Below are 11,177 nucleotides of genomic sequence, written 5' to 3'. Positions count from 1 at the left end.
CCTGTGCAGTGATACAGTTAGGCACACACCTCTCCTCATCTTCCCGTTTCCCGTTTCCTTTCTGCTCCTCTTACCACGGTGAAACACTGTCTGTTTGAAAAGGTTTACTATACGGTATGACTGGTCCCTCAACCACCTGACAGGACAGCTGGTTCCCCATCTCACAGAAGGAGAGAGAGAGAGAGAGAGAGAGAAAGAGAGAGAGAGAGAGAGACAGAGAGAGAGAGAGACAGAGAGAGAGAGACAGAGACAGAGAGAGAGAGACAGAGAGAGAGAGAGACAGAGAGAGAGAGAGCGAGACATAGAGAGAGAGACAGAGACAGAGAGCGAGAGACAGAGAGAGAGAGAGACAGAGAGAGAGAGCGAGACATAGAGAGAGAGAGAGACAGAGAGACAGAGAGACAGAGAGAGACAGAGAGACAGAGAGACAGAGAGAGAGAGAGAGAGAGAGAGAGAGAGAGAGAGAGAGAGAGAGAGCGCGAGGGACCGTAGAGGTGTGAAAACGTCCAAACCATACAGAGGCAAAAAACTCATCCATATCAATTATGTAGACCAGCGCAGTATTTGACTTGTAGAAGTTGAAATGTTTTCTTTCAGTGGGGGACATTATCACATAGGTGAACGGACCTCGATGATTGGCTGGAGTGTCCATAAAGAGGTAGCTCAGTATTCTGGTCTCCCGTAGGTAGATGTTTCTCTATTTACTTTTGACTCGACTACTGATCAATCCACAGCTACACTGGATCGTTGGACGTGATGATTTCTCTCCCTCTCTCTCTGCCTGCACTTTTCTCTCGCCTCTCTCTAAGATTCGGTATTCCGGTCCTCAGCCGGCAAGCCACCTCCACATTGAAGCACCGGCTGCGTCTGACCTTGACTCATTCCTGGCCCAAGGTTCTCTCCAACTCTCAAGGGCTTGAGCACTTCCCTCCGCCCACTGCACCCCTCCCTGTCCTCCCCAACCCCCAACCGGGTCATTAATTATCTAATGGAATCAATATGCTGTTAGATTAGACCAGAGTGACCCTGCCCACCCCCAGGTATCGTCACGGCAATGAGGAGGGAAGGAGGGATGGAACGGAACGAAGGGAGCGGCCACGAGGGAACACGAGCAGTTTGGGTTAACCATTCATTCCTAAAACAGGCCCTACCTATAGCTGAGTGACCCCAGAAACAAGAGGTCTACTGTAGGACCTTCCAGAGAGAAGGATGAATGGAGAGGAGAGGGGTGGATGGAGAGAGATGGAGAGATAAAGAGAGAGAAGGATCGGTGGAGAAAACGAGAGAAGGGAGATAGAGAGCGGGTGGATAGAGGGAGCAGAACGAGGAGAGGGAAGTTTGCTCGTGTTTACCTCCACTAATCGATAGCTCTCTCCCTCCTCTTATTTCATAGGGCCTCAGTAGGCTTTCTTTGATGTCCTAGTCCTCACGGACACGGTGCAACAGAAAATCCATGCTTTTCAATGATGATGATCCACCGTGCGGCTGGAGCGCTGAGATAGCATGGTAATACTGCATGTGAACACTGTCGATACACCACAGACCCACTTGAACAGTCCTACATGAAAGTAGTAGCCCTGACAGCCGGTAGATTCATATCAGAGAGGGGAATAAAGCAGGGAAATAAGATTTCTTATGCATACAATTACATTAGAGCTATATAGATATGCAGAAGTATTGGGAAAGGCTTTATAAATGTAACGATATAAAGTTGAAGCAAAACTTATGAGTCAGAACTGCGACAAATTCACCCAAAGATGTCCTAACCGCTTCGAAAGGAAAAGGGAAAGGACTTAAAGGTAGAGAGAGATGCATAATGTTTCTGTACCTGATTATTATTATTTATTTTATCTGTAAACAGTTAAGAAGACAGTAAATCCACTTCCCTCGGGCAGCGAGAACATCACCACTGACCTCTAAATAACCACATGCCATAGCCCAGCACACGGTGTAATGCGCGGGTTGACTCATAACCCCGCAGGGTGTGTTTAGGGTCATGAAATATTGTGTGGGTGAAGGGCGGGCGGGTGGCGAGCGGGTTGAATGAAAATAAGAAAAAAAAAGGCATTAAAAAAAATCCATAAATGTATAATTATTGTGCAATTCATGTCTATAGGCTGCATTGAGGTTCATCATTTTTATCTGGCATTAGTGCAATAAGCCTAAGCTTTACGGCCTAACTGTTGGTGTACGCCGGATACACACCAATCACCAAATGCTTTTGGGAACCTGGGGAGAAAAAGTTACACGGGAACTGCATTTTATATATTGGCGGGTTGGAGGTCAGGTTGGGGGTCGGGTTGGGGTTCGGGTGCGGGCCTCAGATTTTCACTTTATTACACATAGTCGGAGGGTTGCAGATGGGTTATTCGCACATGCGGGTGGGTGCGGGTGAACAAACAGCTGAACCGTGCATCTCTAGCACACAGGGTCACACACACAAACACACACACACACACACAAGTGCTGACACATTAACATAGAAATACGTTTAAATAGAAGTACATGTATACACACATCAGAGAGTTCAGTCCAGTATCAGTGGCTTACAAGGGTTGCATAAGTTGTGTAGGTGAGTTCCAGTGCAGAATGGATTTCAGTGCACCTGCCCTGTACCTGGTTAAGCACATGCATGTCTACTCACGTTGTCTGTTCTTTCTTGGCAGGTGTACCGCTCTGCATTTCTGTGGGGGCAGTATGTGAGAGTGAGCGAGAATATTTACGGCCTTTTTCAGTGTGTACATACTGCATCCTTGTCCTTTTATGTACTGCGCAATATTTTAAAGAGAGTGTGTTTTGAATATCCTCAGTGTACATTTATTACTGAACAAAAAATTTAAACACAACATGTGAAGTGTTGGTCCCGTGTTTCATGAGCTGAAAAAGCTGATTTCTCTCAAGGTTTGTGGACAAATTTGTTTACACCCCTGTTAGTGAGCATTATCCTTTGCCAAGATAATCCATGACAGTTGTGGCATATCAAGAAGCTGATTAAACAACATGGTCATTACACAGGTGCACCTTGTGCTGGGGACAATAAAAGGCCACTCTAAAAGGTGCAGTTTTGTTACACTAAACAATGCCACAGATGTCTCAAGTTTAGAGGAAGTGTGAAATTGACATGCTGACTATAGGAATGTCCACCAGATTTGTGCCAGAGAATTTACTGTTAATTTCTCTACCATAAGCTGCCTTCAACATCATTTTAGAGAATTTGGCAGTATGTCCAACCGGCCTCACAACCGCAGAGCACGTGTAACCACACCAGCCCAGTACCTCCACAACGGGCTTCTTCACCTGCGGAATTGTCTGAAACCAGCCACCTAGACAGATGATGACACTTAGAAGTATTTCTGTTTGTACTAAAGACCTTTTGTGGGGAAAAGCTCATTCTGATTGGCTGGTCCTGGCTCCCCAGTGGGTGGGCCTATGCCCTCCCAGGGCCACCGATGGCTGCGCTCCTGCCCAGTCATGGGAAATCCATAGGTTAGGCCCTAATTAATTTGTTTCAATTGACTGATTTCCTGATATGACCTGTAACTCAGTCAAATGGTTGAAATTGTTGCATGTAGCGTGTATATATTTTTTCAGTATACAGGTAAATACTATTCATATTGAGTGATTCCTCACAAAACCCAGAAAAAATACCATGATTTGGGGGATTTTTACTTAGTGTAATCCATAGAATGGTCCTTTGGAGGATGGATTGTTGACGTGTATTAGAAATGTGTATTTAAAAGCATAATTGAGAAATAATTGATCATAGTTTATGACATTTTGGCCTTACCAGGCCTACTTTAAGACTCCATAGTGTTTCATCTGTAGGTGCTGCAAATATGAGTAGTATTTTTTTAAATATTTTTTTTTACAATCATTTATGAATATTGAACAATATAAACATGAATATTTCAATATATTGTTGAACATAATATACTATGGGCATATCAAAGTTCCCGAATGGGATCTCTGCTAGTTTTAAAGTTTTGGCCCATTTTATAGAGAGAAATTGGCATGGTAGGCAATGTAACCAATCAGGGCACTCATTTTACTTGTATCATTGAACATCCTGCAAATCACCAGCAGAGGGCGGCCATTTTGAATAAATTTTCACATTCACTCTTTTGGTAATGCTTACATAGGGTATGTTTGTAAATTCACTCTGGACTGCCAGAGTGAGTTCAGGGTGCGCTCTGGGCATTTGTAATTTCAGAGCTTTGTCAGATTGCCTGTTTGTAAATTGGACGCTTTGGCCGGGGAGTAAGGTTGATCCGAGTGTTCCCGGCCTCCCAACGCCAGTCAAGCACCCAAGCTAACTGGCTAAAGTTGGCTAGCTTACTAGCTACTTCCAGACACAAATGAGAGAACACCTCACTCTGACCATTTTACTCGCCATAGCAGAGCTGGTTAGGCTGTTTTCATGTTGCCTAGAGGGTTGGTGACTGCGACTGTGCTCCTGGCAAAAAAAAAGATACAAATGTGCCTTTGTTTACTGACACCGGCCATATTAAACGAGTCTTGCGCGTTAGTAAATTCATCAGTTATTCTGCGCTCTGGCACACTCAGACGAGAGTGCTCTGAAATCGGAGTAGATAGCCAGAGGGAATTTACGAACGCACCCAAATTGGATCAGAACTCAGAGGCAGAGATCCCACTTTGGAACTTTGATATGTTCGTAGAGTATATTATGTTCAACAAATATATACAAACATTCACCCATTTTTTTTTAATGCTGTGTTTATATCTTTAAATATTAATAAACTAATGTAAAAAAAAAAAGTATTTGAAATCAAAATACTACTCATATAACAGTCACGTTTCATATTACACCAACATTGCTTTGTAGCCTCTACAGATGAAACATTATGGAGTCTTACAGGAGGCCTGGGTAAGGCCAAAATGTCATAAATATGTCAACTTTGATCAATTATTTCTCAATTATGGTTTTAAGTACAAATGTCAAATATATGGATTACATTTAGTGGAAATCCCCCAAATCATGGTCTTTTTTTGTCTGGGTTTCGTGAGGAATCCCTCTATTAGTATATAAATACCAGAACCAAATGCTTGTAAATGCGGCTAGATGTTCATCCAAATGGGTGACAGATTTTCATGCACATAATTCAAATATCTGCACAAAAACAAAAAATGCCCATTTTCCCACCAGATATGTGTTTCCATCAAATGGACTTGTTGTGGATAGAAGGCTGTGCGTGATGACGAAGTGCACATAAAAATAACTTTTGCGGTTAAAATTGAACTGAAAAAAAATGAAAACAAGTGAAATGTGTTTCCATCACATTTTCAACTCTACTGATGGTTTCGTCACAAACAAAATTGTGAAAGAGCGCAGATGAGCGCAGATGTGTCCACTCTGTTCTTGGCACGTGTGCAGGTATAGTTTACTACATGATGAGGTTATGATGGACAAAATGGCAGCCAAGCACAGATCATCATGTCACCAGAATAAGACCCTCGATATTTATTGGACAGGAGCATCAAACTCGTCTCCGTGCACTTTCACCTCCCTGTGAAGTTCATCGCAACTTATTTCATCTGTAGCTTAATAAACTGCAGCTTTCCCCAGTCCTAGCGGGAGCCTGGGAGAACCACACAACATATCGTTGCGTGACTCCAAGTTTACTTCGATGACTCCAAGTTTACTATGATGATACTTACATCAATATTAGCACATAAAAGGCGTTTCCACCGCCATTTCACTGATACTTAATTTTACAGATCCCACCTTGTCTAGCGCATTTCATTTTGTCGACATTTGAAAATATTTGTGTGCATGACGACACGTGTGTATGTGCACTCTCGGGGGAAAAAAAGGTGCTATCTAGAACCTAAAAGGGTTCTTCGACTGTCCCCATAGGATAACCCTTTGAAGAAACCTTTTTGGTTCCAGGCAGAATCTTTTTGGTTCTAGGTAGAACCATTTTGGGTTTCATTTTGAACCCTTTCCACCGAGGGTTCTCCATGGAACCCAATAGGGTTCTACCTTTAACCAAAAAGGGTTCTAGCTGTAACCGAAATAAAGCTTCTCCTCTGGGGACAGCCACATAACTCTTTTGAAACCCTGTACAGTGTACAGGTAACTGCCAAAGTAAAGGAAACACCAGCATAAACTGTCTTAGTAAGGCGTTGGACCACCACGAACCAGAACAGCTTCAATGCACCTTGGCATAGATTCTACAAGTGTCTGGAACTCTATTGGAGGGATGCGACACCCTTCTTCCACGAGAAATTCCCATAATTCTGTGTTTTGTCTCAAGCACCGCCCCCAGAATCTCCTATAAGTGTTCAATAAGGTTGAGATCAGGTGACTGACACGGCCATGGTATATGGTTTACACGCTCATTAAACCATTCAGTGACCACTCGTGCCCTGTGGATGGGGGGCATTGTCATCCTATGGGGACATAGCCATGGTAGCCAAAATAATGACCAGCCCAGCATTTTCATACATGACCCTAAGCATGATGGGATGTTAATTGCTTAACTAACTCAGGAACCACACCTGTGTGGAAGCACCTGCTTTCAATAAACTTTGTGTTCTTCATTTACTCCCGTGTTTCTATGATTTTGGCAATTACCTGTATGTATGCATGTTTGCATCCGTGTGTGTGTTGATATACATGTGTGTGTGTGTGCGTGAATGTGTGTGTGTGTGTGTGTGTGTGTGTAAATCTTCGGGCTGCTGGCTCCCGGCAGGGCAGTGTGTGAATGACAGCACGGGTTATGTAAGGAGCCACAGCGGGACAGAGTGGACAGCCTGACCGGAGATCAGGTCAGCAGAGTGTGACACTAAACACATCTCACTGACACTGAGCTGACACCCTCTTGTCACTGACGCAGCCGATATCTGTCCCACTCGCACACTTCTCTCGCTCGCTCGTTGTGTGTGTGTGTGTGTGTGTGTGTGTGTGTGTGTGTCAACAGTCAGACACCTCTGTGTGTGAGTGTGTCTGTCTGTCCTCTTGGACGGTGAATCGACAGTCAAACAAACGAGGACGTCTACCCGTCGGTCTACATATTTACTTTTTCTGGGCCCTGAAGAAAGTCTTCAGAAAAGGACATTTCAATGACTATCTGGCGGTCTTCAAACATGCCTTTCCACCCATCCACAACTACCGACGCCATCCCAATGTCAGACCTAGAATTGTTCCAGACGTATCCGACCCTCAATGTGACTGTTGCCTCTCGGACCCCCGTTCACTGAAATATGGTTGGTCCATTGACATGTTATTCAGCGGAGCTAAATATATCACGGCCCGATCGCCCAGGACGATCCCTTCACCCAAGCGTCCCTCCATAGCGTGGATTTTTTATTTTTTTTTATTCATTTTGCGAGCTCGACTGCGTATTCTCGCTATGCCAGAAAAGGACACGGTCCAGAATGTCAAATCCACAAAACAGATGGAAACAAATCAAAGAAGAAAAGTTCTGGTTTGAACACGATCACGCGGACTTAACATTAGCTATTACTGATTGACGGGACCATGATGCGCATCTTCTCCTTTCAGAGCCTACGGGGGAACGACTGGCTTTAGAAACAGCCCGCGTCTGTGAGACCAAACGCGTCCGGAGCGGTTTTCAAATCTTTGTGGTGACACAGACACAACCGCCACAGCCGGAAAACATCTTCTGAAATCAACACTTTCCGTGTGGTCTGTAAAAGTGCTCGTGTGTTACTGGGTGGAGGGATTTCTCCTTACAGCTGCAGTGACTGAGCAGGTGGCGGTGGTGGGATCATGTGCTGTTACACCTCACAACACACTCACACAGCACAGAAACATTCCATTACCGTCGACAGACAACACACTCACACAGCACAGAAACATTCCAACACACTCACACAGCACAGAAACATTCCAACACACTCACACAGCACAGAAACATTCCAACACACTCACACAGCACAGAAACATTCCATTACCGTCAACAGACAACACACTCACACAGCACAGAAACATTCCAACACACTCACACAGCACAGAAACATTCCAACACACTCACACAGCACAGAAACATTCCAACACACTCACACAGCACAGAAACATTCCAACACACTCACAAAGCACAGAAACATTCCAACACACTCACACAGCACAGAAACATTCCATTACCGTCAACAGACAACACACTCCACGAAGGCGGACCAGGACACACCTGGGTAAGAACCACTGGTCTCTGTGTTTGTTTGCGCACACGCGCACACACACACACACACACACACACACACACACACACACACACACACACACACACACACACACACACACACACACACACACATTTGTTTGTTAATGTCTTTCCTAAGTCACTCTTTTGTCCTCCCTTTTACATAGTTGTGCGGGGTCTCTACAAACACACCGCTAACAGAGCCAAAGACGAACAACATAGTCAAGCATAACATACCTGATGATCCCTGTTCTTTTGATGGGCGTCATCATATAATAACATTGGTGATATTTGCTATTTATCACTAGGCACCAGATTACACAGGCATTTTGTAACAGTCATTTACCCAATTATGGCCACCTGCTGTTAGTGGCCTAAAGCACTACAATCATCTGTCCAGCCAACTGGGCTTTTCTCTCGTTCCTTTACAGCAGCTGACGAATACTATTCTGAACGAGCTACAGTGGACAGGAAATGACTATATTTATATATAGAAAAAACAATAATGGCTTTAATGATAATAATAGATGTTGACCTTATAAACATAAACAACTTAGGAAGCGAGTACTTTTCTTATGTCTGTTATGGAAACAACTTTTATTCAGTTTACTTTAGAGAGTTAGGGTAAACACATAGACAATGCATCCAGTCCTGAGCAGACAAAAAAACAAAGCAGATATTTACACACGTTTTATATTTATATCCAATGTGTTCTCCAGACAGAAAATATCACATTTCCATCCAATTTGAAATCTAAAATACACTATTTCACATGTCTTGTAACTATTTAGTAACTTGTAAGGTAAATTGAACTAATGATACACACTGATATTTCCCCAGACGCTATTAATCTAGTTCAAAGGTGAATATTTACCGGTAAATGACGTGTTGTCACGGCTCAGACACGTTTTTTTTAAAGAGCAGAGGACTAGCATGTGTCAGCACGCATGACATCTTCTGAACATCGCTTAGAAATGAGGAGAGTAGACGACGCACAGAAAGGGAGACTTCCCCTAAAACGCTCGGAAACGAGTACCTGTCATTGTTCAATAAACGTGACATCTTTAAATACACTCTCAAACTGACATAACCATCTAAGTACATGACACTCACATGACCGTTGGAATGTCATCCAGTTTCTACAACATCAAATCAACTTCATCAAACAGTGGAAGTGTGTGTGTGTGTGTGTGTGTGTGTGTGTGTGTGCGTGTGTGTGTGTGTGTGTGCGTGTGTACACTGACCAGAACTTGTTCCAGGATAGCCTCACCTGATGGGCATTTCCAGCGTTGACTCCCCTTCTCTGAGTGGACGTACTTTTTCCTCTTCGTCCTCTATCCTTCAGACTCCTGTGCCCCCCAAAATGGCCCGGCTGGGGTCCCCTGCTCCCAAACGCACTGGGGGTGGGCTGGGCTGAGAGGCTGGACCGACTGGAGGCAATCCCCTCACGCTCACAAAAGACCTGGACACACAGGCAGGCGGACCCACCGCGGAATCCGTTGCAAGTGTGTGTGTGTGTGTGTGTGTGAGTATGCAAGTGGTGCTAGCTGGTGGAGAAGAGAGGCTATGCTGGCTCAGGATCACTTCACTAACACTCTGCTCCCTCTGCCACTTCTTAGAGATGGACTAGGATTAGGAGACAGCCAGCGTGAGATTCTCTCTCCCTCGCTCTCTCGCCGGCATGCTCCCTCTCGCTCTCACTCCTCCTCTCTCTCTCTCTCTCTCTCTCTCTCGCTCTCTCACTCTCTTCGCTGAGCTTCTTTCTTTTAATTTCCTCTTGGGAAAGCTGCGCACACCGGTTGTCTCTCTCTTCACCCTCTCTCACTCTCTCTTCCCCCTCAGTCGCTAGTAAATATAAAAGGCATGGTTGTACAACTCTTGCTTCGGTCTCTCTCTCCCTCCCTTTTCCTCTCTCTCTCTCTCGCTCGCTCTCACTCACTGTCTCTTGCTTTCGTTTACCCCCTCCTCCCGCAGCCCCTCACTTTCTTTCTCTGTCAAAGCTGCCTTTCAAATGCTGATTAGCAGGGAGAGTAAAAGACAAGCAAAAGAGAGAGAGAAAGAGGGAGGGAGAGAAGGAAGGAAGGAAGGAAGGAAGGGAGGGAGAGAGAGAGAGAGAGAGAGAGAGAGGGAGGGTGTGTGTAACTGAAGCAAGTGGGAGATTCCATCACATACAAACACATTGTAAACTGTTTCCCTGGTCTTATACAAAGTCTATCCAACAAATACGTCCACATTACGCACCCAAGTGAGCATCTGCAAAACAATCACACAGAGGGTGCACGTGAACAAGCATTTACACGCACACACACACGCACGCGCAGGCGCACCAACAGATTGACGCACAGACACACACACACACAGACTCACACGCCCAAACACACACAAATGCGCACACACACACACACACACACACAAGCATGTGCATACATGAGCAAATAATCGCATTCAGAGACTCACTCAAGTACTCTCCCGCCAACCTCCCTCCCTTCCTCCACCCTCGATCCCCCCTTCCCCCTCTCCTCTGTTCGTTCCCCTTGCCCTCAAACACTACTCAGAATATTGATACATCCCCCCTCCTTTTTTCTCTCTCCATCTCTCTCCCTCCATCACTCACTTTCTCCACTGAATACTGATAGGCTGTCTACTCCGTGGTCTGGGTCTCAAATCTCCCCCTCTCTCGCTCTCTCTTCCCCGCTCTCTCTTCCCCGCTCTCTCTCTCTCTCTCTCTCTCTCTCTCTCTCTCTCTCTCTCTCTCTCCCTCTCTCTCTCTCTCTCTCTCTCTCTCTTCCCAGCTCTCTCTCTCTTCCCCGCTCTCTCTCTCCCTCTCTCTCTCTCTCTCTCTCTCTCTTCCCAGCTCTCTCTCTCTTCCCCGCTCTCTCCCTCCCTCTCTCTCTCCCAACACTCACCAAAAGAAGAAAAGCAGCTACATAATGGGGAAATAGCTGGAGTTAATGCATTGAGGTGGACATAAAATCAGATAAGTACCATTTTAGA

The 11,177-nt window shown here is 45.0% G+C and overlaps 1 protein-coding gene across 2 annotated transcripts in view; it reads right to left on the bottom strand.

Moving 5' to 3' along the window:
* LOC110507056 (neuronal PAS domain-containing protein 1) overlaps nt 1-10,592 on the bottom strand; it is a 37,721-nt gene extending 27,129 nt beyond the window's left edge. The window contains exon 1 of one of the 2 annotated variants that reach the window (XM_036965631.1): nt 9,454-10,592. The gene's annotated coding sequence lies outside the window, so the exon portion shown is untranslated. The remainder of the gene's footprint in view (nt 1-9,453) is intronic. The other variant, XM_036965632.1, reaches the window with a different exon arrangement.
* Between the last annotated feature and the right edge of the window lie 585 nt (nt 10,593-11,177).

The sequence above is a fragment of the Oncorhynchus mykiss genome, chromosome 27 (genome assembly GCF_013265735.2).
Source record: "Oncorhynchus mykiss isolate Arlee chromosome 27, USDA_OmykA_1.1, whole genome shotgun sequence".
Taxonomy (NCBI): Eukaryota; Metazoa; Chordata; class Actinopteri; order Salmoniformes; family Salmonidae; genus Oncorhynchus; species Oncorhynchus mykiss.
The sequence above is the reverse complement of the archived record's forward strand: the minus strand, read 5'-3'. Positions and strand labels throughout refer to the sequence as shown.